Raw genomic sequence first — 24570 nt, 5'->3', positions numbered from 1 at the left:
CTTTTACAGTTTATTACTAGATTGATAGGGCTGCTACGTATATGACTTTTTGGTAGTGACTGCAATGTATATGCGGATAGGTTCATTATGGAGCAATATGTATTCTTCTCTTCTGTCAAGTAACTGTTGAAAACTATTAAGAGATATGTAATTTTTTATGCAAATGAAACTCTAAGATTCTTTTTCTACATACTTTCTTCAACATGACTGCTACTGTATTTCCTTGTCAGTTACTATTGCTTTGTTAGTGTTTATTTTCTCATAAATGGTACCGTTGGTTTACATATTGAGGAAAGTGTCAGGTAATATGAAACGTTCATGTCAAAAGTCCAAGCTGAGAATAATTATCAGAACACGCAACAGAAGACAAACTTGTCATTTTGTGGAACAACCCTGTAAATTCACACATTCAGGAATGTATAAGTTAAAATGCGGTTGCCATGAAATAACAATCATACGACTAACAGGAATATTTCAAAACAATATCCATGGAATTTGCGAACGTCATTGACATGAAACTGTCTAAACTTAGTTCACACCTAAAACTACAAAAACTCGGTTAGTGACGTAACACGATGCCTGGCGGTCCCAGCGACTGCTGAAAACCGTAGGCAAGTAAATATTTTAGATGATAAATGAAGTTTTACATATGTGACTAAACATTCTGCATTGCTTTTAACACAGAGACGGAGCTAAAAAACAAAAAAAATGCATCGAAAATTTCACGAATTCTCTTACAAATGTTTACTGTTGAAATACATTCCTTTGTAGGATATTCTGTCAACAAAGATAATGTAATGTACAAATGATTAGGTATAGCCTGTGATCAGTCAAGTTAATCGCCTTTGGATTTAAAGTACATCACATTTGACAGTCATCTACCATATCTACAGGGTGAGTCAAAATTATGTGAAGAATTTTAATTTTTTTTCCTTTTTTACTCCAGTTTGTTGGAACCGATGTCTGATAGACTCACACTTGAACAGAGAAGAATGATTGCAAGCTTACTGGAAGTTGTGTTGCCGGCGAAAAAAGTGTGCCGCAGGCTTGCAGAACGATTTTCAGGTAGATGGTCACCTGCTCGTTTACCAGAAGATTTGTAGCAATTGGATTAGTAGCAGACAATTATCAATAAACTGTATTTCTGAACGTTGAGTGCATTAGCTGTGTTGATCAGGTTGAGACTCTGTATAACGAAATCTCGGAGCAAGTCCTTTTTCTCAAATAGTATTCACATAATAATGAATCACCCTGTATGTGCTGAGTACCAGTGACATACGCTAAGGTAATAATATGTAAATTATTGACAAAAGTTTTTGGCATGTGCAAAGAAAAAATTACGTAACTTGTGGGTTAGATGGAAAAATAACAGATATGGGACACTATGCACCTGAGGAAAAAGTCTTCTGTTGTGCTGATACCACTGGAGATGAGTATGTATCCCGGTTCTAATATGGAAATAAGTAAATAAGAATATTATCTACAGGGAAATTTACGACAGTCAGCCTCAGTCTATCACCAATCCTAGACAGCTCTGGTCTGCTGCGCTCGTTGTATCTGCATATTCCTTCTATCTTTCGTTTCCCAATACTTAAGAGTCTTTTTGCAGTTTACTTTTAACAATCTGCATCTCACAGGGTATAAACTAATTCCAGAGAGCAAGCCATCGTATTAACTCTCATACAGCACAGTCGTCCCCTCAGAAGTGAAGGCTCCAACTCATTCTCTTCCCACAGAACTGAAATATTACGTGTCTCGTAGTTCCCCTGCGGGATCGAAATTGTTATATGTGCCGAAGCAATGTTGGTGACTGTTGGCGACCAGATACCGTTCCTGAGCCGACCACTCCCCGTGGCACAGAGTCTGTGTACCTCATCTGTCGGCGCCTGGTGTACAGCTCATGTCTGAGTGCGAAAGCTTCCTTCTGAATGTTTGTGCAGCAGGTATCTGGCACGGGGTGGAGGCTACAGCCCAGTATTTACACTGGAGGCTTAGGGAAAGTGCATAAAAGCCACCTCTAGACCGAGTGGCTGAAGAGCCCTCATCGTTAATCCGAGAAGAGAATTTGCGTGACACGTGTCTTCAAATACTGCTCAATGAAGAGTCTCAAAAAGTGTGTGTAGTGAATACTCAGTTGGGCTTGTGTAAATATTTGCGTTTGCCTCTTGGCAGTGCTTCCTCACCCACCATTTTCCAACGGTATTTTGAACAGCTGACTGCACAAGGTCCAAACTGTTCAAACTATTTTGACGATATTGTCATAGCAGGTCGTACACCTAAAGAACATTTGCAAATTTGACTGCTTTGTTTCGTATGTTATCGGATGCAAGACTGAAGTGTAGACTGGACAAGTGTGATTTTCTTAAACCCGAATTGAAATATCTTTGTCATGTCATAAACCGTCAAGTTGTATATGCTCTTTAGTCGCATTTGTTAGCTATACGAGATTTGCCTGTTCCTCGCAATGTTACAGAATTGCAGTCAGGTTTAGGGAAAATGAACTATTATATTTGGTTCATACCTAATGCTGCACAAATTACAGCTCCATTTCTTCGTTTGCATCGGAAGAATCTCCCCTTTGTTTGGATAGTTGAGTACCAAGTAGCTTTTCAAAAACTTAAAGATGCATTGTTCAGGGATCGATACTTAGTTCATTTTGATCCTGACAAACCATATGTATTGCAAGTTAACGCTTCCACAGAATTGGTGATAAAGAGAGGCCTATTCCTTTCGCATCAAATGTGTTGTCCAGAGATCAGTGTAACTATTCAGAAATTGAAAAGGATGATTTGGCCCTTGTGTATGGTGTCACCAAATTCCACCACTATTTGTATGGCACAAAATTCTACTTAATAACGGATCACAAGCTATTTCAGTCCTTGTTTCATCCCACGAAACCGGTTCCTTTCCAAACTACCCAAAACTTGCACAGACGGGCTTTGTTGTTGTCTCAGTACCAGTACAAGGTTGTGTACCGTCCGACTGCTCAACATGGTAGTGCGGACGCCCATTCACGTCTTCAGATTGGCCCTGATACAGATTTTGACGCTTCTGCTGCATCTCGTTGCCACATCGATGCTCAGGTTTCAATCTTTTCGGCTGAACTATAGGAAAATGACACAGGCTGTGGAACCTGATTCAGATTTGTACATTTCGCTAAAATTCATTCGCACATATTGGCGTCGTTTCATGTGTAGCATAAAGAACTCTGTCGTGCGCCGATACTTTGCATGTCGGCGTAGCCTCGCTATACTGAAATGGGTGATTCTTGTTCAAAATGACAGTGGACACCCAAGTGTGTTGATCCCTAAAGCTTTGCAGAAAGGAGTGTTCCACTTACTTCACCAATGGGGATTGTTCGGACGAAACATTCAGCGCGTCGACACTCTACGTGGCAGGGTATGGACGCCCAAACAGAACAGATGACGTCACAGAGTGACGCATGTGCGGAAAACCAGTCCGCTCCGCCACAAACATCACCATGGCAATGGGTGCACATAGACTTTGCAGGACCTTTTTGGAACGCTCGTTGGTTGATTGTGGTTGACTCGTATAGCACATTGACTTTTGCTGTGCCAATGAACTCGACAACGTCACGTAGGTGCTGTCCTCTAATTTTGCCTCGAAGGTTTACCTGAAGTAATAGTGTCAGACGACGGACCTCAGTTCACGTCAAACGAGTCTGAAACTTCCTGTGCACGCAATGGCATACAGCATGTAACTATCGCACCGTTCCATGCACAGTTAAGCGGCGAAATGCAACGTTCAAACAGTAAATGGCCAAACTTCGCTCCGCACACACCAGGGATGAAGCATTGGAGCTGTTTCTCGCCTCCTATCGTTCGCACCCACGAATGCACCATCGCCGGCGGAATTTTTGTTGATAATTCTTCCGGGTTATATGGGCGTGGTCCATGGAATTCTTCTATTCCTAACGTTTCGTCCAATACTACGTTGGACATCTTCAGAGGTATGGCTGGTCCTGCTGGACTCCGGCAGGACTCAGCAGGACCAGCCATACCTCTGAAAATGTCCAACGTAGTATTAGACGAAACGTTAGGAATAGAAGAAGTCCATGGACCACGGCCATATAACCCGGAAGAATTATCAACAACAGTACCATCCGGTCGTGAAAGCCTTCATTGCCGGCGGAATTGCTTCACAGCCGGCGCCATCGGACACTGCTCCACCCGCTCCACCCTCCTCAGCATCCGGCGACGAAGGAAGGCCGCAAGTATCGCTTCGCGTCGCATGTTACTGTCTTTTTCAGGGTGTTTAGCGGCAGCAGATGATGAGCGCGAGGCGAGATCGTCCGTCAGCTTGGCGCATGCATGTACCTTATTTTAGGTTCAGACGGCATGTAGCACCGCCATCAAAATCAACTTCGACACTGCCATGTGCACGGTGATCTTTCTGTGCCTCTTGACCCAGATTCATGGATCCCGAGGACAGCGCGGCCACATCGGCCGCCAGAGAGTGTCATCACGACATCGCGGGACGGTCCCATGGAGACGGAGCCTCCGCCTTCTCTAGTCCTACCACTGGAGCTGAATCCGCCCACACAGCAGCAGTCGACACCTTCCACATCAGTTTATTGGCCGGTGGAGGTGGATGCGTACCCTTCTGGTTGCTTTCCGGGGGACGTTTCCAGGGCGCAGGCCGGACGGAGCGGTGCGAGCCGATCCGGAAGTTCGACGCTACCTGCAGCCACAGCTTCCGGTCCAGCGCAACTTCCACCCCCCGGCCTCCTCCCCCCGTTGCCACGCTCTCTACCCGACGACGGTCCGTCTCCTTGAGGGGGGGGAGGGGGGAATTTTCCGGCGTAACATCAAGCGTCGGCACGTAGGCATGGAAACTCACAGTAGAGAAGGCTGTGAGACGACCTCAGCCAATAGTACGCTGACTAGAACGACACCACTGTAGGAGCGGCATCTGTACGAAGACAATGTAAGTGCTCCTCCAGCTAGCTTCGATCGCACTAGAAGAGCCGCACTAGAGCTGTGGTATAAACTCTATAGCAGTAACTTATGAGCTTGGATGATCTGCTTGCATGGAAATTCTATATATCGAGAGACATTAATTGTTTGCATGTCGCCATTTGCTTGTTGCTCATCTTTGTGGAAACGCAAGTGTTGTCAATTTAACATATTGAAATAAACTCTATTAATAGGATTTGCCTGAAATGTTGTTTAGCTATCCGAGAAAGGAGATTCCTAGGCACCCTACATTACACGATTGGGCAGGATCCCACAAATAGGATCAGTCAGGTTCTTCGGAAATTCTTCAGTCACCTTCCATGGCACATCAGTTGATGGTTTGATGGTCACCATAAGAAAGCGTCTCATGCTCGGTGTTCTTCTTGCTGTAGAATGATTCTATTTGCCTCAACATTACCTATCCACTGATAGGTATTAACACTGATCCACCATATCATATCTAGAAACATTTCGACAAACTCATTCTCCTTTTGTGATAAACATTGAAGTGCTCTCGATAGAATCTAGCGTTGTGCTGATTCATATTGGCTGTCCTGTTCCTTATACCACTGTACCCACCTCTCTTTGTTTCCTCAAACCTACTATATTTCAAATACAAAGAGTACACTGCTGGACATTAAAACAGAGCAAAAAAAGCATAGTCAATAGTTTAGTTGTATTTTTAGTGCAACACTATGTAACGCTTGGCAGAGGAATACTTTATTTAATTTTTTCATTGAAGATGTACAAGGTGCAGAGTGGTGTCAGGACTGCGCTTGTATTCAGGTGTCCCGCTGCTGATTATGGTGATTGTGAGTGTTATTTAGCTGCGTAGAAGAATTTCAACCAAATAGATGCCAGTTAGTAGGTCAGCGAAGTGTGAAAGAAAGATTAATTTATCCATCCCATTAGTTATAGCAGTTGATGTGCTGCCCTGAGCAGCGAGTGTCAGACGTCGGTCCTGGATGTTAGTAAAGTGTTAAACTCAGCTAGCAGCCTTCACAGACCAGCCAGTTTGAAGCGGTGATAGGCCAAGGAGAGGTGTCAATGGCGTCAGCGCTTTGGCAGGTGGAGAAGTGTCAAGTCAGGCCCCTGGGCCAGCGTCAGGCTGCTGTGGAGGCGAGGAGATATAGGCACGATGCTGTGAGTGTGCTGAGGTAGGCAGTGTGAGCGGGAGCGACAGTCGTGTGCAGAACTAGTGAGCCAGCAAAAGACAGCAGCCGAGTGTGCATGCAGTAGGGACGCAATGACTCCTCGACTGGTCAAGCCGAGGTGCGAACCCTAACCCACTGTCAGCCAGTGAGCGGTCCCCTGACTAAAGGTACCAGGTCGACACTCTGCAGCATCGGGCCTAGGTCCTGCCAGTAGCAGCCAATGCAGGTCACCTCTAGTAGTGGCAGCTAGATGAATTACATCAGGTCAGCGAGTGGCATGGAGCATTTCTCGAACTCTGCTGGCAGTGGCTAATGCTGCCTGTCTAAAATGGGCAGCATTAATGTGAGTTTCACCCACGAACGGTTTGCTGAGGCAGCATATCTTGTTACATAGGAAAAATAATAGCCAGGTGTTGGTCCAGAACGTGTGGTAACTCTGGTCGGCCTTGCTACATTCTGACTCCTTCACTTCTACTGTGTCACCAGTGTTCGGCCCTGATGGAGACGGTACTCCTAGAAGTATGGTAACTTTGTATATGGCAAGGAATGAATGGTAATTTTTGCTGTGTCAGACCGGTCCATTCAGAGCTTCTTGCCAAAGAACGCCCAGACGCCCTCCTCTGTCCTGCTACCATGTACCTTCTTCTGTCAAGTAATGTTGGCTACTGACATCAATCCGGCCACACTAAGTACAAAGAAACCGTGACACAACAAAAGAGTGACATTCATAACACAGAGCTTCCACCTCTGATGGCAACAGTGGCTCTGAACCTGCAGTCTACGTAGCCGAAACGGAACTGGATCATTGATATGGGCACATCATTCCATTGTGCGTAAACTTTGTCGTGGATGTGGTTAATTAGTGATTAAGGCATTCCAGTAACTCTATAACTTATTACCAGATAGTTTCTCTAGATGACACATCCCACCATAAGCTGAGTTGGGCAAGAGTTGGATATCAACAGTATCAAGGTACATCATTATAGGATTGGCAGCCTGCAGCTTTAGAGTTTCTTGTTTAGATGTAACGTCACGGGGCCACCGACCTGATAAGAAATGCAATAACTGTTGTTCATCTTATTGACTATGCGAACCAGAACTGATCGTGTAGCGTACCCAGTGACATCCCACACCTATACGCCATGTGCTGTGCCCATATGACAGTCTCGCGCTGACTTCAGAGGCTTGCGCACACGGGTACGTCTCTCGGGACACAATACGTAGAACAGAGACTCGTCTCAAAAGATGCTGTGGTGTCACTCTAGTGTCCATTGTTGCCGTTCCTCTGCTGGTATACCTCCCTCTGTTGCTGACATTCCGTGGTGCTCCACTCGTCGTTGCACATCGCGTATACATTCTTGCCTTGCTGGAAGCAAGCCCATTTCCCGACTCAAGAAATGTGATGTTACTGTACGATGATGTAGGGTCGAGCCAGTCCTCTCGCACTCTAGTCGCGTGCGATCCTTGAGGCCTATCGTGGTGTTCGGCAAAGTCACTATGATCTCATCAATTTCATATTTACGTGGAAATCGTGGCATGCCAAACAACACGTGCAGCAACATTGTGGAACTGCAGACCCGATATGTCATGATACTGCTGCAGTCGAATACCAGAATGTGTTGGCAGACAGTCCACGTTCTTATGCAAATTACAGTAATCAACATTCACATACCATTTATGAATAAGAAACCCCTCTGTCTAACCTTTTCTTTTATACAGAATGTGGTACAAGTAGTATTCACGCCATTTGCTTGTTTCTTGCGTGCCATCTTCATGTTCGTGTTGTTTCACTTTTAATAGGCAGCAATTTACAAACATTTCCTAATGTATTAAATTTCAAGGCACACGGGTGCCATTATTATCAAACATTACTTTGTCTGAAAGACACTAACCTCCACCCCCCCCCCCCCCCCACCCCGGCCGGCCAGAGGAACAGAACTGCGTAAGGAAGCAGAAACTGATTCACGGCATTGTGGACATACAGAAGATCACGACAGTATCCCTTGTTCTGCATAAACACAGGGAACAGAGAGTTACGTATCTTTCGACTGTGAAAAAATACTTGGATGACTACAGCTATGTCTGCATTCGGAAAGAACAAGGAAGAGAAAATGAGTGCATGGAGACTGGATTGGCCTGGAACAGACGTGTTGGTAGTAGGTATTCATTTGTTTCCAAGCGAGAGCCACTTTAATACCCACTCCAAGGTAAAATAGAATCAACACGGACTTATCTTCCCAGTTCCGAATAAAAAGCATTAGCCATTAATGTCATGAACGGGAATTCAGGGTTACAACAAAAAATTACATTTTGTCATATACATTTTCTTACCTTCACAATTTAGTTGTGCGTGTAGTTCGCAACATAGGCCGTATTTCTGCAAATAATTTTAGTAGATGTAATGTTCCAGTCCGCTTGAGTTTCGCGATATTAATAATGGATTATTAAATAAAATGCGAGTGGTTTGGTTCAGGAAAAGTTCACAAGAGGAACAGAAAAAAAATGGCTCTGAGCACTATGGGACTTAACTTCTGGGGTCATCAGTCCCCTAGAACTTAGAGCTACTTAAACCTAACTAACCTAAGGACATCACACACACCCATGCCCGAGGCAGGATTCGAACCTGCGACGGTAGCGGTCGCGCGGATCCAGACTGTAGCGCCTAGAACCGCTCGCCCCCCCCGGCCGGCCAGAGGAACAGAACTGCGTAAGGAAGCAGAAACTGATTCACGGCATTGTGGACATACAGAAGATCACGACAGTACCCCTTGTTCTGTACTGGCTATTTGTCGTTAACTGACTGACCGAGAGTCGGCACTTTGAATGGGAGCAGCCAGAATTTGTGTTTGCATAGTACGACTCGAACGCACTGAAACATATGCATATAACCAACCAACTAAAATATTAGTCAGACAATCTGGACGGGACTTCCTAAGTGACAAGCATCTACAAAGCATTCTTGAAAAATCTTTCATTCCATCTTAAAGGAGATGTTGGGTTACAGGCCTTTCCAACCGGTATTTGTATTCTGTGTTGTTGTGACGCCAATTATTTACGACAACTGGATCCTTATTTAATTTTGTAGAACTTTTAACTGGATCTAGATGGATAGCTGAGAGTAAGATGTTGTTAATTAAGTTTCTTTCGTGCCATGTTCCTGCATATGCCTTACGCCTGAGAGAAAAACCCCTCTGTCGATAAAAAACCCCGGTAGGAATTTGTTGCTCGTTGTTCGTCTTACGTACGCACATATTGTCTCAGTGGTCTTGATAGTGCTATAGTGTGATTTTGTAATTCGTTGGTGTAGAAACGTTTCTGTCTAATTCTGTGGAAGACGCGAAACTTTAAAATCTTGCCGGTGCAGAGAATATTATCTTCTGATATAGGAGTTGTTTGAAGTAATTTTGCTCAGTAAGTTGTTCTCCTGTATATCAGGCTGCTACATTATCCCAAATACTTGTAGATGCTCTTGGTTTGTGGACAGTTTCATTGAGTTCTTCGTTTTCCAGAGGATTCGGTTGGAGTGAATTGGATACTGCTTCGAGAAAAATATAGGGGAAAATGAACTTTTGAATTTCGGAAAATTAAACGTTGTATGATAGGGCTACAAGAGTGATTTTGTGAGTCTGTTGTTACGTAGTCTGTTGATCCCGAATCTGGTGATTTCTTCTTTTATTCTGTGTAGTATGTTCTTGGTTTTAAGTGTTTCGTAAGGAAGTTTGTTTTGAAGCTATACCGTCGATCTACAGCAGTGTGTTCTTGGTTTTAAGTGTTTCGTGAAGGGAGTTTGTTTGGAAGGTATATCGTAGATCTTCAGCTAATTGAAGCATCCTCTGGTTAGCAGACAGAGGTTATTTTTTCGTTTCATTAGAATGTAAGAAGAGAAGCTGGTAGCTCCAGTCCATTTGTTTGATATTTCGTGAGACGTCAAAATTATATCGGCTTTCAGCTTGTTTAATCTTTTCAGTCCTGTCTTTCTGGCTACTTAAGAGTTCATCTAGACAGATGTAGACAAGGTATTTGACGTTTAGTTGTGGAACAATTTCTTGTCCACAAAGTCGAATGTAGAGTTTTGGGTTATCCTGTAGTCGGCGATTAGTAAGATTGCCATGTCTGAAAAGGAAAGGTTTACTTTTTGGTGGATTAGATCAATCAGATTCTCCATTTACTGGGCTACGTTTCAAATTTGCTGATGTAGCTGTTGACTTGTTCATTGATTGCATTCGAGTTGGGCGCATGACACCAGTAAGTGTTGTCATCTGCATATAGAACCATGTCTTCATTCCACCACCGGGGTCTTGGAATATCTGCTGTGTATATCGTACATAACAAAGTGGATATGACGGCAGCCTGAGGTACTCCGGGTCTGGGTGTGGAATAGGATGATTTTTGATCCTCGTCTCGTAGTTGTACTTTTCAGTTTCAAATGAGTTTAACTAATAATTGTACTACTGCAGATGGGAAGTGGTGCTTTAGCACTTTGTGAAGATGTCTGTACCTTATCAAAAGCGCGTCCTATGTCCAGAAAGAGGGTAGCAGTTGCACCTGTGAAATTGCAGGCTTCCGCTGCATTCCTAATTAGCCTTAATCGTGGACCAGCGGGATTGTGTTTCTGAAACCAGCTTGTTCATGTGATATAATGCTTTTGTCTCCTGCAAAATGTTGTAGTATGTTGTTAACTTTGTCTTTCAAAGTCTTGTCAATTATTTATAATTATTTTTATATTTCTAAGTTTGGTTTCAAAGTCGGTTTGCTGAGTGGTGAGGTCGACACGGTTCCTTCTTTATTTCATGTAAATCACAAATTGTACAAGGTTGAATTCTTTCAGTCCAGGTATGAAAAGACTTAACGATTTCCTTGGGGTCCAGATTTTCTATGATAACAATTCTAGTTAGAACATTCAGATCAATCATTACTGGGTTCTCACCGGATTCTGTGGACATGCTGGCGTTTCATTTCGAGTTACGCCTGGAGCGTGCCTTTTAAAAACCTTCGTCGTTATGTATCTCAAGAGATTCCGTTTCATGAGGAGAATCATTTGTTTAGCAATGAGTAGCTGGTTGTTGGACGCACTGAGATTCCTGAGGCTCCTGAAGTTGTTGGGGTCGGTTGGTGACTGTTGAGATTCGACCGGTGTCGTTGCGTCAGATCTGATCATTTTCTGACGTTTTTTGTTTGGCATGAAGAACGTTGACTCTGCATGGTGGAGATGGGATGACCTGAGCGTTCTCTTCATACAGTTTGTCCTTAACATGATTCCTGCCATATACCATTTGCTTCTTTTACTAATTTGACATTCATAGTACCTATATTTTGTCAAACAACAAAAATATTTGCTACGTTGAGGAAAACTAACAGATCAAATTACACTTACACCTAAAAAAAAACCAGTATGAGAAAAATAAACATAATTATACGCAACATAATGAAATCACAAATATCTCATTCTCTAGATCAGTCCTGTAAATTCACTCGACCTTGTGTTTATAAATTGACATATGGAAGCCAAAATAAAATATACATTAGAGTAGACAGAAGGAATTTTCAAAACAATGTTCATACCACATCTGAATCTCACTGCCATGATATTATCTTCATTGGCTCACCGTTAAAACAACAAGTTCCACACACCAATGAAAAAGGACATGTGTTAAATATTTTACAAGAAATAGAAAGTTTCTTGTATATGATAAAGCATCAAGACATTATTTTGAACGAACAGGTTGAATCAAAACAATTCATTGTAAATTTCACCAATGTCATTCTAAATGTTTCATGTTGAAACATATTCCTATCTTTAGATAACGTGTTAAAATAGATAACACTATTTAGGAGTGAAATTATATAGTCTGTCATTTAGCAAAGTTAGTCATTATCTTTGTATGTAATGCACTCTTCCATTCAAACTTAAACAATAACCAAATATATTTTCTGATTGCAACTGGTATATTATCAGTTAAGATTAAATAGGTCACTGGCTGACGTCTGCTATGTAAGTTGTGTGACTGCTCAATAGCTACACTAAAACGGTGTGTTTCTTTTGCAGAATAGGAAAAACACGACCGTGACAGAATTCGAACCTGCAATCTTCGGATCCGAAGTCCGACGCCTTATCCATTAGGCCACACGGTCACTGACGACCAAGTATTCCTTACATTCGTGTCATCTCGAAACGCCCATACCGCTGAGGAATTGTGTTTTCGTTCTACACAGCCGCTGCCTCTTGCTGCTTCCCACCCATTCGTTACCTTCAAACCCTTACGAGACCGACCAAATAGAGATTGGGAATCAAGACCACACACTTTGTGCATTCGGAATCGAAGGCAGGGCGTCCCTCGCCGCATTTACGTAAATCTGCCTCGAAGTATATTTTGTCTTCTCTAATGCTAGTAGTGCTACTGATGGACGTTTGCTTTTGTTACTATCCCAGCAATGTATAAATAAAGGAATTCTCTGTTGTTCAGTTTATTTGAGTCAACTCCAGTACCAACAGCCCTCGTGCCTCGTACTTTTCGTAATCCAACACAAAACCCGTTTTTTAATAGTTCAGTTATAATAATCACTATTTCCCAACGAATAAAATAGTGCCAGAGACCTATCCATATTTTAAACTTTAATGTAACACACTCATCACATCAAAAGTGAAAGCTCAAAATGATTCTCTTCCAGCAGAACTGGAATATTACATATCTCCTAGTTCTTACATACTACAAATTAGTTCCTTCCCACTCCAGTGACCAAGTGCACCTGGATTTTCCCACTCTATCACTTTATCTGCTCCCTGAAACTGCAGCGCCCTCTTACTGTCGAGGATACCCCGCATGACGTCGGGTATGAACCTGCTGGTCCCATCAGTTCCATAGTCTCATGACGGTCGAGAGATCCGATTAAACCAAACAGAATTATCCTGGAATAATAAGATGCAGTGTTGATACACTAACATTCTGATGCTGTCGACATTCGGCAGGTACTGGTATTTGTACTACTCGTTCGAGGCACATCTCAGTCATCTCAAAACAAATAACGTTGAAATACGGTCTGTGAATGAGGGACCCCATACTTGTTCTTCAGTTATATTCAATATGCAGGTGGCTTTATTTCTATCCATGTCGTGTGTTTGCGCTGATATGCAAACCATCCGCATGTAAAAGCATGTAGAGCACTTCAGGTAATTTGCCGTTTACTGCTTGTTGCCTTCAAGGTCAAATTCCTGCTGCTTTAACGACCATTGATGTAGATTTGTTTCTTCCGTGCGAAATTACAAACAATATGGGTGGTAGTTATTTGTCATTGAATATAATTCTGTATGAAAGCACTAACCTGGTTACCAACACATGTAGTCCATTTGTCTTCGCAGTTACGGCTTAGAGTTCTTACTACGCCTTCCTCGGCGCTTTTGCTCCCTGATATAACATGGGTGAGGTGACAGATATGTATGCCGGGTCTGTGAGAAACGACGCAGAACATTTGGGCTGTCTCTCAATTGTACGTTGGTAAAGAACGAGAAACACATTGATTAAACTATGAAAATGAAGTAGTCTGTAGTTGACATATTGCAGGAAGGAAGTAGTTTTTTATGAAAGTAATTTTTCTTAAAGTGGCTCTCATTTCAATAGCCACTGCAGGAACCGTCGAATCAATACAGAAAGCTTAAAGCCACTCTTTTTTTCTGCTCAGTAATTTGTTTCTTTGTTTACTTCAATGTTTCCTATTTTCTCAAACCGTTTGATATCAATGTTATATTTTATAGTGCTTCGTACTCTACGAATTTATTATCTAACGATTATCGAGCTCAACGTAGACTCATGTACATCTCATGAGAGAAACAAAGTCGGTCACAGAACTAACGGTTAGGGAGTTATCACTTTGAATACATGCAGTGAGAACCTCTTACTAGATCACAGAACTTGAGCGACGATTGTTACGACAGTTTTTTATTATTATTTACTTGATGATTATTTGTTAAGAAGTATTCGACTATTCTTACACTAAATGTTTAGTACAATATGTCAAATATTGAGTCGTTTGTAAAGTAATGTTGAAGGCGCATTATACATGGGAGAGCGATTATTTAACTAATAAGGATTTTTCGGGGTGGGGTTAAGGGGCAGAGGGGCGTTTCTTCTATAAAAAACGAAAAGTATTTGGAATCTAAAATAATCAAGGGGAATAAGACAAATTACTTGTAATGGAAATAAATTAGTTTTGTTACTATGGACTGTTACTGTAACACGCAATTACTCCGATACAGAATCCGGAAAACACGATACATTCTCATATACTAGAGTACTAACCCACACCTCTGAAACACAGGTTCCTAAATTTAGAATTCTGCAACATTAAACGCCACTGCTGTAGTGAGTAATTTAATATCTCGTTGAAACAGACGTATTTTAAAGTCATATTTTTTGTTGCTTTCTTTTGGCAAGTACAAAACGAATGTTATTCTCTTCTATATTTATCAAAGCTCTTTGTATTACAGAATAATATTACCTATGTCGAAGATCTGGCTAAGAATAATAATACTTACTTGTATTTTTTCTTGTATTTTGATCCTTCAGATGTGCCTCGCTAGTGCGAGAACGTCGAGATTGCGTGGGTGTCCCATACACAGGGTGTAACGGGTATAAGTGCGTTGGTGTCTTAATAGGTACACTCTCTTCATCCTACAGTCTTGTCACATATACGTCACAAACTTTATGATTTGATGTTTTCTGCCTGGTCCTAACAACACCACTAAGTCAACTACACCTTTCGGTATAGACTGATCGTTTTGCGTCCACGTGTCCACACTTCAGCACCTGACCTGCTTCCCACGGGAAAATAAGCATTAACGGCTTTTTCTTTCCACACATACTTGGATAGGCTAACCAAAATACAAACATATGACTTCTGTAAGCTATAATTATGAGCCTGCAAATGACTTGATGTAATGTCGTTCAATACACCCTCCGCAGTCAACGTAGTGATATCTGCGCTTACAGTCGTTACACCCTGTATACAGCCGAGAGGTGGCCGACGCTCCCCAGGTGTGGCGTGTGGTGGGGGCGCTGACCGCCATTCCACCCTCGGTGCATTCAGTCTTGCCCAGACTCGCGAAGCGTCAACTGCCGGGTGAGTTCTTGACGATAGTCTGATAGTAAAGGGTCGCATGCCGAACTCAGCTAATAGCCCCCGTCCCTGTTGATGAGAGGATCGTGTTTCTTTCTCAAATTGGAACGTATGCTTCTCGTTGAGGCTAAGTTTAGCCAGTGCTGATCTGTCTTTATGCCCCAGGCATACGCATCTAATGTATTCCATCCATCGCTGCTAGATGCGTGCTGCGTTTTTCCCTTTCTTTGACGCTGACACGCTCAAGGAATGTCATATAAACCTGGTATTCGCAAGTGTATGTTGTCCTTTACTGAGATAAACATAGTTTTCGTTTTTCGTAGTGGTCGAAAAATGGCCAAATTTTTTTTCGGAGTTTCTCCCAGTTTTGGCTTAGGTAGCCCCAGCACAGGGAATAAAGTTAAATTTCTGTTCCTCTTTCTTTTCCTCTTATTTGCGATAGGCTGTGTCATTTGTTTCCTTCAATGCACGTCAATTTTGGCAGCATACAGTCTAAGTTGTTACAGACTATCTCTGTGCCAGTGATGTCAGCTCGTTGCATGAAGGAACAGATCTAAGAGGGTCTTTTCTCCATAGACTGCATGTCCTAGGGGACCATCTGTATTGCCCTTGTTAGCACGTCCTAAACTGGAATACATCTCTTACGTTCTAGCTCCACCGTCAATTGTTTGTTTTCATGGACTTGTTGAGTCAGTCTGCTATATCTTTGCCATGTCCCCGCAGGACGAAAGGACATCCACGTAGCTTATTGGCTCTTTATTTGGAAACGTCTGCGATGAAAGTGATATCTACCGTGGAGCTAGTATGTGCGTAGTCAGCGAGAGGAAATGGTTCGTCTTTTAGCCCGTTCACTACCACTGGGAAATATGTGTCGCATGATAGGCTGTCAGAGAACCACTTACTGTATGTTACTACTATGTATAGTATGGGACGATTGAGAGTATTAGAGATTGCCCTTGAAAGTTGTGCTGTCTCAATTATTACGTACAAATGGGAGAAATTTATCACCTTTTAGAACAGAGTGGAGTTTATAGAATTTCCTGCACTCTGTGTGGCAAATTATATGTAGATCAATCAGTTAGGGCTATAACTCCTAGACTAACTGAGCATGAAGGGAGTTGGAGACTGAGAAAGAAAGAGTTCACCTTCGCTAAACATGCTCTGACTGAATGTCATCCATATGACATGAAGTGTGATATTCTCCATAAAAGAACTAAGGGGAGAAAACTAACATTACTTGGAACTCTGGTCGTTAATAAACCACACTCAAAGAAACCTGACCTTGTCCTTAATGACCAAACACAGTTCCATTACTCATCCTTATTAAAATTGTAGCCAGCTATTATGCCCCTCATCATTGGCTAATAAGCTTTCTGTAACTGTTGTACACCCACATTCCATAGCCTTTTTCTTCCCCTCCCATTATTTATCTGTTCATCACATCCACCAGTTTGTCCATATGACGTATGAGTCCATGCCATTACTCATTTGTAGAACATTTCTGTTTTATACGCTTACATACTTTTAATATTTGAATATACGGTAATATAAGATTTATTTATTCAGAGCCTCTTTAGGTGCTTCAAAAATAGTTGAAATGGCTCTGAGCACTATGGGACTTACATCTTAGGTCATCAGTCCCCTAGAACTTAGACCTACTTAAACGTAACTAACCTAAGGACATGACACACATCCATGCCCGAAGCAGAATTCGAACCTGCGACCGCAGTGGTCGCGCGGTTCCAGACTGTAGCGCCTAGAAACGCTCGGCCACTTCGGCCGGCCTTTAGGTGCTACATCATACTTGTTTCGTATCGATATAGCCATAAAAGTCACACATCTTTGTACAGCATTCTATGTACACTTATAGATTCTTGCTGAAGTTGTGTGGATTAGCTGTTTAGCATCACGTTATCTAACGATGGCCTGAGAGGCTGAAAGCCAGTTCATAAAAAACTAGTAAATATTATTGTGGAACACTAATACTTTGTATTGAAGTTATTAATGTGTATAATTTCCTCCAAAAACTGGCAAAATATTCTATTAATATTAATGTTCATTTTATATGTGGTTGATTCCTTAATGAGGTAATTTTCTACATCCATTGTGTAGCTTCTTCTTTCAGTATCAGGTCTGATTTGCTGAATGTCTAGTTTCATCATATGATTTTCATGAATATTTTGATGTAATATAATGGATTTATCTCAATAATGTATGACATAACGAGAAGATACAGGTAAGAACTTGCGTATGTTGCGAATCTCAAAGCGTGACGCGTGATTATCAGTGGATATTTTCTATGTAGTGAGGTCCAGTATGTGCTGTGAATTTTATGTGGGGGGATTTATGCCGGTTTCGTTTAACCCTTACTTGTTATTCAGTTTGATTTTTCCTTGAATGGGTGACCTTCTTTAATAGAAACCAGGCCTTATGGAAGATACGTGTAGGCACTATCTGATATGTTGTGGATATTTATATTTTCCAAAGTTTCTGTTATAATTCTATGGTTCCGCAGTTGCCCACATGAAGAGATGGTTCCGTCATAGTATTTTTAAAAGTCAGTTTTTATTTGCAATGATTGTCTCTTGGTCTGTGTGAGATGAGTGTATGGTGTGAAAGATGCCTCGTTTGGTCGATATTTCAGCCAAGCGAGTACGCTGTGACGATGAGAGTGAATGTGATGAGTAGTGAGGTTACCACCTTAACGCTTAGCGGCTTATACTGACTGCGAATGTGGTGAGTGCAGCAGGCTCAGTGTCACTCACGTCGAGGCCGTGCATATTTCGTCTTTCATTTTGTGTGCTGTTTCCGACTCTTGCTCCGCCTTGTGTCTGTGTGAGTGTAGATCTACTACCATCACTGGACGTGGTGTGAGAGTTGTTTAAAAAGGTTGGCCATCTACGAGAAAACTTGTACGTCCACATGTTACAAAAGTGAAATGATTCTTTCGGTTGGGGTAATAAATAGTGGATCGCGTCAAGGGAAATAATAATTGTTATTAAGGTTTCGGTATGGATCCCAGTTCACAAATGCTTGATTATGTTTTATGATGATTATTTCAGAGTGTCGTGATGTTTAAGACTGCGATAGTCCCTTTTCTCTATGCAACAAAGCTGGCATCACTCAACTTTACGTCCGAGATTCACACTAGTATAACTTTGGTAGCGGTAGGTTTTTCTACCTGCAATAACACTTATTTGATGTCCGACTGAAGACAATCACGTAACACCGTTTACATTCGCCTACGTAAGGTAGTGTTCGTGACCTTCTTCTGTTGCCGCATACTGTTGTTTGTTGCTGTAGCTCTGTGTCGAATTTGAACATCTTTGTCAACCTTCGGTCTTGTCCTGAGGAACACAGCTTCCTTAGAATCTCTTGAGACACTCTGTAACCACTAAAACATGCCAGTTGTTGTTCCTGAACTTTTATTAAATGGTTCAAATGGCTCTGAGCACTATGGGACTTAACATCTGAGGTCATCAGTCCCCTAGACTTAGAACTACTTAAACCTAACTAACCTAAGGACGTCACACATATCCATGCCCGAGGCAGGATTCGAACCTGCGACCATAGCAGCAGCGCCGTTCCGGACAGAAGCGCCTAGAACCGATCGGCCACAATGGCTGGCTAAACTTTTAACTTTCTCTTAAATGCAATAATTTATTATGTGCTTCAAGATTTATAAATTCGTGCAATTTATACCATTTCTAAGTAAATCATTTTAGTCTTTGTCATTGATAATTACCAACTGCGTGAAAATTTTACGTATTGAAGAAAGTGCAGCACTTTTAATTTGTTTACTATGTTTTCCACAGATTGGAGGTTACATGCTGGTTTTAAGTGAAGCTAGCCACATTATAACTGGATAAACTGCACAACAGGTTTGAATCCGTCTATCACTGTACCCCTTGGCTTCGTCGTGCACTACTAAGGAAGAAAAAATTTTCAAGAAGAAGGTAATACCATTTACAATACTACAGACTTTTAATAGATATTTGCGGTTCAGGTGAAAATTAATGTAATAGCAGTGTACTGTACAAGCTCATAATCATACCAAAAACGCTATAGAATTTTAGTGCGTAACAGTCCATGTTCACCAGAACTACTGTACTCTTCTTTATTCTTCAGAACACTTCCCAGAAAGTTAACAGAACCACGGTACAAGTTATGATGAAAGACAAGGACGCCACCAACATCCGCATATCCGAGGGAACGAAGCCGTAAAGTTCAGGAGTGGGAGTCTGGCTGCGGACCAGGTGGTTAAAGTGGCGCAGCTCCACCGTTTCTGCGCTACGGAGAGTCGAACCCATGAGCAGCCGGCACACGACAGGAGCTGTTTGCGCCGCCTCCCTGGACAGCGCGTGCGAAGCCACTGCCACCATTAACACCTGTGACGACTGCCACGATATAAGCAAAATCTGCATCACCCTGGATGTTTCTGCTGCTGTGTTAAGACTTCGGCAACTGCGTTCCAGGATATACCACACAGCACTGTCATCACGGATAAAGCTAGCAGTACCTGGAGCGCTGAAAGAACCGCCTGGGACAGGTGGCACAGTGCGGAGTAGACTCTCCTCAGCTTGCGGTAGCGGTCTGCAAGTGGTCGCCGCTGGCATCTCACTTGGGCTGTAGATCTCAGACACTGGTTGAGCTGGCGCAAGTCACTCCGCACAAGAAGAACGAACCCAACGTACCTGGAAACAGCTGTAGGTATTATACCACTGCAGAACAATGATAACATATATGTTCATTTCATTCCGTACCACAGATATTCCAACGTCAGAGCAGCTACATGTAGAGCGAGAAACCCTGTGTACACCACTTTGCAGGAGATCCTCACCGCCGCGCTGGAGGAATGGAGCAATTCCAGGATGCCACTGTCCCAATACGACAACAGAGTGAAGATCCTCTCGTACTTGTGGGGGTTTCTAAACAGGTCTTCGGCGTTCGCCGTCACCGTGCAGGCGCAGTGTGTCATCATGTAGGTTACCAACCACACAAAAGTGATGGAATCCTTTTTTCTCGCGTTCACAGCTTGCAACGAATTTACCGTAAGCCCTGTTATTGCCAGGCTCATGACGAGAACAACAGATGCGTAAAGCGTACCAGCAGTGGTCCTGCTTAGTTCACACCTCTCTGTCTCCACTGTGAATGGTGTCAGCCCGAAAAACCTGCAGATGGTGTGGTATGGTGTTGCAGATCGTAAGATGTCTCTTCTGTTCGCCATTTAAACATCGTCTAGCACTCCGATACACCTTCGTTACCTGTGAAGAAAAAGTTCCACAATTATAGTAGGCCAGCTGCTTGCATTACATAGAGAATTAATCTAAAATTCTCGAATCACTCATAAATTGTTGAGTATGTTGTGTAGGTAAATTTTGGTTGTTTCGTCGTATGTCCATTTAAAAAAATTAAGAAGACAGACCTTGCTGTAATACGTCTGTTAAATACTACAAGCATTATTATTTCTTCATAAAAATCACGTATCGAGCACATTGCAAAGTTTATTGTTTTGAGTGTCTTTAAGGAGTCTATGTTACATTAGAGACAGAACATGAAACATTTAAACATTCTGGGTGAAGTAGCTAAATAAATAAAAGTAAATCAAACAGTAATGAAAGAAAGTTAAGACCAAATATTTGATCATAATGCGGAAAGCTACAGACGGCGCACTAAATACCTTAGAGATCGAAGCGATGGCTGCCACTTGAAGGAGTAGTGTCAGCAGTCGTCAAGATAAGCCAAGAAAACGTAAATCTTCTGGTACATTGGAAATTCATATAACATTTCTCCCACATACGAGTTTAGCAACTCAGCTTTCATCAGAAACTTTTTGCCACTGTGTTATGACAGCGAACAGAGATTTTTTGTTATCACGATTTCGTGTTAGCGTAATTTCGTCTTTTATTTTATTTACATGTACGTAAAAGTTGTCAACATAAACCTTATGGACTGAAGTGGGATCGTAACCATCGTTTTCTGCTATTTTTGCTACTTAAGTTAGATCTAATTTTTTTAATTTATTATGGTGCTTATCCCCCCCCATGAACCATGGACCTTGCCGTTGCTGGGGAGGCTTGCGTGCCTCAGTGATACAGATAGCCGTACCGTAGGTGCAACCACAACGGAGGGGTATATGTTGAGAGGCCAGACAAACGTGTGGTTCCTGAAGAGGGACAGCAGCCTTTTCAGTAGTTGCAGGAGCAACAAACAGTCTGGATGATTGACTGACCTGGCCTTGTAACACTAACCAAATCGGCCTTGCTGTGCTGGTATTGCGAACGGCTGAAAGCAAGGGGAAACTACAGCCGTAATTTTTCCCGAGGGCATGCAGCTTTACCGTTTGATTAAGTGATGATGGCGTCCTCTTCGGTAAAATATTCCGGAGGTAAAATAGTCCCCCATTCGGATATCCGGGCGAGGACTACTCAAGAGGACGTCGTTATCAGGAGAAAGAAAACTGGCGTTCTACGGATCGGAGCGTGGAATGTCAGATCCCTTAATCGAGCAGGTACACTAGAAAATTCAAAAAGGGAAATGGATAGGTTAAAGTTAGATAGAGTGGGAATTAGTGAAGTTCGGTGGCAGGAGGAACAAGACTTTTGGTCAGGTGAATACAGGGTTATAAATACAAAATCAAATAGGGGTAATGCAGGAGCAGGTTTAATAATGAATAAAAAAAATAGGAATGCGGGTAAGCTACTACAAACAGCATAGTGAACGCATTATTGTGGTCAAGATAGACACGAATCCACGCCTACTACACTAGTACAAGTAAAATGCCAACTAGCTCTGCAGATGTTGAAGAAATTGATTTAATGTATGATGAGATAAATTATTCAGGTAGTGAAGGGAGACGAAAATTTAATAGTCATGGGTGACTGGAATTCGGTAGTAGGAAAAGGAAGAGAAGGAAACGTAGTAGGTGAATATGGATTGGGGCTAAGAAATCCAAGAGGAAGCCGCCTGGTAGAATTTTGCACAGAGCATAACTTAGTCTTAGCTAAGACTTGGTTCAAGAATCATGAAAGAAGGTTGTATACATGGAAGAACCCTGAAGATACTAGAAGGTTTAAAATTTTATAATGGTAAGACAGAGATTTAGGAACCAGATTTTAAATTAAGACATTTCCAGGGCAGATGTGAACTCTGACCACAATCTATTGGTTATGAACTTTAGATTAAAACTGAATAATCTGCAAAAAGGTGGGAATTTAAGGATATGGGACCTAGATAAACTGACTAAACCAGAGGTTGTACAGAGCTTCAGGGAGAGCATAAGAGAACAATTGACAGGAATGGGGGAAAAAAATACAGTAGAAGATGAATGGGTAGCACTGAGGGATGAGGTAGTGAAGGAAGCAGAGGATCAAGTAGGTAAAAAGACGAGGGCTAGTAGAAATCCTTGGGTAAGAGAAGAGACACTGAATTTAATTGATGAAAGAAGAATAAACAAAAATGAACTAAGTGAAACAGGCAAAAAGGAATACAAACGTCTCAAGAATGAGATTGACAAGAAACGCAAAATGGCTAAGCAGGGATGGATAGAGCACAAATGTAAGGATGTAGTAGCTTATCTCACGAGGGGTAAGATAGATATTACCTACAGGAAAATTAAAAAGACCTTTGGAGAAAAGAGAAAAACTTGCATGAATATCAAGAGCTACGATGGAAACCCAGTTCTAAGCAAAGAAGGGAAAGCAGAAAGGTGGAAAGAGTATATAGAGGGTCGATACAGGGGCTATGTTCTTGAGGACAATATTATGGAAATGTAAGAGCATGTAGATGAAGATGAAATGGGAGATATGATACTGCGTGAAGAGTTTGACAGAGCACTGAAAGACCTATGTCGAAACACGGCCCTGGGTGTAGACAACATTCCATTATAACTACTGACAGCCTTGGGAGAGCCAGTCCTGACAAAACTCTACCATCTGGTGAGCAAGATGTATGATGTGGTGTCACCGCCAGACACCACACTTGCTAGGTGGTAGCCTTCAAATCGGCCGCGGTCCGTTAGTATACGTCGGACCCGCGTGTCGCCTCTATCAGTGATTGCAGACCGAGCGCTGCCACACGGCAGGTCTAGTCTAGAGAGACTCCCTAGCACTCGAGCCAGTTGTACAGCCGACTTTGCTAGCTATGGTTCACTGCCTACACACGCTCTCAATTGCAGAGACAACAGTTTAGCATAGCCTTCAGTTACGTCATTTGCTACGACCCAGCAAGGCGCCATATTCAGTTACTATTGATATTGATATCGTGAATCACGTACCGTCAAGAGCGACGTTCATCATTAATGGATTAAAGTTAAGTATCAAACTAATTCCGCCCGCTTTCTGAATTCTAATTCCTTGTCATGTTCCAGACCTCACGTCAGTATAGTCCTTCCCTCCTCACGCCAGCCTGCGTAAGCTGAAACGCGTGCATTTCGGCCTCCTCTAGTAACACGGTGTTGGCTCTTCTGCCAACACAACACATGAGACAGGCGAAATTCCATCAGACGTCAAGAATCATATAATAATTCCAATCCCAAAGAACAGAGGTGTTGACAGATGTGAAAATTACCGAACTATCAGTTTAATAAGTCACAGCTGCAAAATACTAACGTGAATTCTTTACAGACGAATGGAAAGACTGGTATAAGCCGACCTCGGGGAAGATCAGTTTGGATTGCGTAGAAATGTTGGAACACGTTAGGCAATACTGACGACTTATCTTAGAAGAAAGAGTAAGGAAAGACAAACCTACGTTTCTAGCATTTCTAGACTTAGAGAAAGATTTTGACAATATTGACTGGAATACTCTCTTTCATGTTCTGGAGGTGGCAGGGGTTAAATACAGGGAGGGAAAGGCTATTTACAATTTGTACAGAAACCAGATGGCAGTTATAAGAGTCGAGGGGCACGAAAGGGAAGCAGTGGTTGGGAAGGGAGTGAGACAGGCTTGTAGCCTCTCCCCGATGCTATTCAATCTGTACATTGAGCAAGCAGTAAAGGAAACAAAAGAAAAATTCGGAGTAGGTATTAAAATCCATGGAGAAGAAATAGAACTTTGAGGTTCGCCGATGACATTGTAATTATATCAGAGACAGCAAAGGACTGGGAAGAGCAGTTGAACGGAATGGACAGTGTCTTGAACATCAACAAAAGCAACACGAGGATAATATAATGTAGTCGAATTAAATCGGGTGACGCTGAGGGAATTAGATTAGGAAATGAGACACTTAAAGTAGTAAAGGAGTTTTGCTATTTGAGGAGCAAAATAACTGGTGTTGGTCGCAGTAGAGAGGATATGAAATGTAGACTGGCAATGGCAAGGAAAGCGTT

At 42.3% G+C, this 24570-nt stretch overlaps 1 non-coding gene across 1 annotated transcript; it reads right to left on the bottom strand.

Annotated features, from left to right (window-relative positions):
• Positions 1-12189: 12189 nt before the first annotated feature.
• On the bottom strand, positions 12190-12262 carry Trnar-ucg. The gene has a single exon. It is a non-coding gene; the product is annotated as a tRNA-Arg (tRNA).
• Between the last annotated feature and the right edge of the window lie 12308 nt (positions 12263-24570).

This window comes from Schistocerca americana, chromosome 3, assembly GCF_021461395.2.
Source record: "Schistocerca americana isolate TAMUIC-IGC-003095 chromosome 3, iqSchAmer2.1, whole genome shotgun sequence".
Classification (NCBI taxonomy): Eukaryota; Metazoa; Arthropoda; class Insecta; order Orthoptera; family Acrididae; genus Schistocerca; species Schistocerca americana.
This window is presented reverse-complemented; position numbering and strand designations above follow the sequence as displayed.